Here is a 5165-nt window from a genome sequence, read left to right as displayed (position 1 = left end):
ATTAAAATCAGACACACACACACAGAAAGAAAAAAATAATGAATAGTAAGTAAATTACTTAACAATACTAAATTAAATTAAAATGAAAAAAAAAATAAAGTAAAATTTCTAAACGCAAACTTCACCTTGACCACATAAAGCCCCCAAGACGATGAAGAAGGAGTCTAAGGCAGAAAGGCGTTCCTCGTCTGGGATGGTTATTGCCGAAACATAGAGGCCGATGATAAGCAAGACCATAATACCAGCAAGAAATATCCACACCTCCATGTTAAATTCTTCTGAATAAATTGACCAGGTTTTGTCGTTGTTACTGGGTCGTCGAACGGTAAGCAGGTAACTATTGGGAAACAATATTACAACACATGAGTTGTTATTCAATAACATACGAATAAGTTTTAAACTTTATTAAATTAAACATTCTAAGCGAGATTAATTAGAACCTACATGATAGGAGAGTTGGTCAATGGACATTTCCTGAAAAAGCACATTTCACGAGAAGGACATTCTACCCGATTGATTTCTGAACCAAACTTTTATTTATTTTATTTTATTTCTTTTTTTTATTTTTATTTTTCATTTATTTAAATTTTTCTTTGTAACTTCTTTATAAAACAAACAACAAAGGGACAACATGGTTACATGAAATACGTAAGATTATTACAAAATATACTATATGATAAAAGATATTGCTTTTGATGTAGTTGTTTGGTGAAAAGACTAAGATGTTCGTAAATATTTTCATAATGTGACCATTTACTCTCAGGAAATCGACTTTGGAATTATAAAATTTCATAACGTGAGGATTAATATTATAAGTAGTACGTACGTATATACTTCTTCGATTTCCTGAGTTCCGCTCCGGATGGTACCAACTCAATGGTCATACAACCGAAGTACCAATAAAGTATAGCAACAAAAGGCTAACAGTAGGAGTTACATACTCTCAGAACCGAAAATAATCTGAATAAGATATCCTACATGAATATTTTATACATGCCTCAAATGAATAACAAATTTGCTAAGTTTGTCCATTCGATTACTTTTCAGACAAGAATGAATTCTGAGCATGAGCAGTTCGCGCGCTGACAGCCACGTACATAGAGGACAGCTAGGTAACCAACAAGATTGCTGGAGACTTGGTTAAAAAGGCAGACCGAATATAAGGACGAAATAGATCCATAAAGTGTTCATAGCTATACGGACAGCTATGAACACGGTGACGACGCCGGGAGAGGTGCGCCTGTCGTGAGGTTAAGTGCAGGTCTGATACTGAGATTTCCCGCTCTGTGATTGGTTGACGAAAAGGAGACTCCGCCTACTTCAATATTCATCTCTCATTGGTCAAACTTGGATATATATATATATATATATATATATATATATATATATATATATATATATATATATATATATATATATATATATATATATATATATATATATATATATATATATATATATATATATATATATATATATATATATATATATATATATATATATATATATATATATATATATATATATATATATATATATATATATATATATATATATATATATATATATATATCCAAGTTTGACCAATGAGAGATGAATATTATATATATATATATATATATATATATATATATATATATATGTATATATATATATATATATATATATATATATATATATATATATATATATATATATATATATATATATATATATATATATATATATATATATATATATATATATATATATATATATATATATATATATATATAGGATACAGGTCTATTAGAATCAGTAAAAAGGAGAATGACGAAAAGGATACAGGGGATACGGAGAGACTGAAGCTGTTAAATTTACTTTTTTTTTTTTTTTAGAGAGAAGTAAGTTAAGAGGAGACCTGATAGAAGTCTTTAAGTGGTATAAGTTATAACAAGGGGAAAGTAAGCAAAATTCTTAGGATCAGTAACCAGGATAGAACAAGATATAACGGGTTTAAACTTGAAAAAAAAAAAAAGATTTAAAAAAGAGATAGGAAGGAATTGGTTCTCAAATAGAGTGGTAGATGAATGGAACGGACTCAATAATCAGGTTGTTGGTGCTAAGTCATTAGGGAGCTTTAAGAGAAGATTAGACAAATTTATGGATGGGGATGACAGGTGGAAATAGGAAGGTATATTCATATAGGGAATGCCACGTCTGGGCCAGATACTTGCAGCTTCCCTTATTTCTTATGTTCTTGATAACGAAAGGATCTCAGCCAACGCCTAAACGTCCTTCCGAGGATAAAATGAGTGTCCTTAAGAGGAGGTCCAGGGAGGTCTGCCGTGGCTAGGAGTAAATAAGCCTTACGTCTGGCAGTGGAAATAGGGCTGCGCGTACTTGGTTACTTGAAACTAGCTGGTCACTAAAACGTATGACACTGGGACCGATTTGAGACATTTTTTTGGAATAATATGTCTGGGTGTGCCTATGTCAGTTTACTTTGTATTTCTCAGGCAGTCTTTTTTAACCAGTGTATTTGCATTTTTTTTTTTTCCTCCCAAAAATTATAAGTAATTCCTTAATTGAGTTTTGTCATGTTGGGTTTCATACCTTCCCAGTGACGTTCGGGAATGCACATGCTTTTAGAAGTTAAGCTAACGTTGTGTGTGTGAATAATCCTTCGTTTATTTATTTATTTATTCTTTTATTTTTTAAGTAAGCAACCAGAAATTGGTGCTTTCATTTTTTATTTTTTTTTTTTTTATTTTGTGGGTAGACTATTTTGTGGGCATGTGTTTTGTTCAGTGACACCACTTATTTATCTATTTTTTTTTAATCAATAGAGATCAGAAGAAGAAATCAAGAGCAAGAAATGAATATTTAGTTTAAGTGAATATATTTATGGTATTTACTCAGTGTCAGAAATGGGCAAAAGAAAGTCAACAGCTGAGCGGCGTTCCGGTGTAACATCTAAAGCAGCTACAGCGATGGCGGCTTCCCCTTTGGTCACCTCTCCCACCATTCCCGTCCAAATGCCGGCATCTACGCTGCCCCACTGGCGATCAACTGGGAGTCTGCACGAAAATCTGGCAAAAGAAAATGTTTGGCATTTTTGTATATATAATTAAAATACAAAATTAAACATATTACGTCCTTCTATTTCATATAGCAAAACCTGAGAGCTGTTAAAGTAATTCAGATATTGCAATGCAGCAGCTTAGCTAGATTACAAGTCAGAGTCCAGTTCTGAAAAGATATATATATATATATATATATATATATATATATATATATATATATATATATATATATATATATATATATATATATATATATATATATATATATATAATTTTTAGAAATACAGAAAGTCCTTAAGAAAATACAAAACGTAGAACGTGCAATCACTTTCAACCATATATATATATATATATATATATATATATATATATATATATATATATATATATATATATATATATATATATATATATATATATATACATGGTTGAAAGTGATGGCACGTTCTACGTTTTTTTTTTTTTTTTCTTAAGGACTTTCTCTATTCCTTAAAATTGTCCGATTCTCTTCCGTGTGTTGTGTGATGACATCTTTATCTTTGCCGTATTTCGATTTCGGGTCCGTGACTCTTCTGCAACGGTTACGGTGAGATGCTTCACTCCCGATGTTTTTTTTTAAGAAAAAAAAAAAAAAAGACTGGAAAGAATGTGGAGAGAAGGGGAAGGATATGGGAGGAATATGAAGATAAGAAGAAGAGTGGAAAGTTGGTGGCCCATCCAGTTTGCTATGATGTGTGGATGTCTATTTTGTTATTTGTTGTGATATTTGGTTAATGTGTTATTTGATTTTGTGTGTGCAAGTGTTTTTGTCATCTAGTTAGCGAAGTTTACTTGTATAGTGGTTCAGGGATTGGGATTGTAACTTTGTTCATACTGCTGGGGAACAGTGTATTTACTATATTTTATTATGCTGTGTGAGTTTTGTCTTAAATTTTAAAGAATTTTTGGTTCCATAACTTATAGTTTTTTCTCATGTGTTATATTCTTGTTTGGCGAACCTGATGTTTATTGGTTCTGTGTTTGTCATTTCATGTATTTCTTCGATTGTGTGAGTATATGGGTATCTTTGTTCAGTGGCCCATCTAAGGGCTTTATTTTGTGTTCTCAGTATTTTTCTTATCTGAGTGTTGCTGAGTGAGTGAGATGGGATGGGGGAGTATTCTAGTGTTAGGATGACGATTGCTGTGACCAAGTGCACTTTCATATTGGTTGTTAAGTTTTTGAACCTGAATATTTATTTATCTTTTTTTTAGGTTGTTCTCCTTTTTGTTTTCTTTCTTATATATGTTTACTGTATCCGGTAATGCTGATCTTAAGACCTAATGGTTTACCTTCTTTTCTGGTACTCTTCGTTACTATTATTCACGCTGAGAAGAAAGTTTTTTTAATTTCCTAAAGATATTGGTGTATATTTGTTGACATTAGTTTTTAGCCTCCGTTTGGCTTCGTACTCATTGTGTTAATTTCTCTTGCTAATTTTCTTTTCATAATTTCTTTAGATTTTCCATAATAACCATTAATTTGGGTTATATTGTCGGCGTAGGAAGGTCTCTTGTCAATGTAATGAATAATATTAGGTACAGTACACTTTCCTGTGGAACTCCACAACCCAAAGCAAAAGGCTGACCCAAATAATGGTCTATATTAATTCTGGTTTCTCTGCCATGTAGAATGTGGCTAATAGTTTTTCTGTTAACTCCGGGAGACCCAGTTGTAGCATTTCATATTTTAATCCTGATGCCACACTTTATCAAATACCTCCTCCCTAGTGGAAACCTCCTTGTCGTGGTGGAGAGGCTTGCGTGTTCCTATGAGCTGGCGAGCAAGGCTAGAGCAGGGGCTTTGGCCGATGCTCTGTCCTACTTAAAGGGTAGAGGGCTACTCATGGTAGCAAGGTCGTCAGTGAGGGACCAGACTAGATGGTTCCAGGAATTAGTCTCTCAGTACGGGGCAACGGTACTGCTCACCAGAGGCGCAACCTTTTGAGATCATCTGTGTTGAATGGTTTGGTGTCTGGGCTGGGATGCATTGTGGGTGGAGGTCTTAGCTCCGTTGTGGACGAGGTATCCAGTTCGTTTCCAGCGCTCATTCTCCCCCCTC

This window comes from Scylla paramamosain, chromosome 47 (genome assembly GCF_035594125.1).
Source record: "Scylla paramamosain isolate STU-SP2022 chromosome 47, ASM3559412v1, whole genome shotgun sequence".
NCBI lineage: Eukaryota > Metazoa > Arthropoda > Malacostraca > Decapoda > Portunidae > Scylla > Scylla paramamosain.
Note: the sequence above shows the minus strand (reverse complement) of the source record.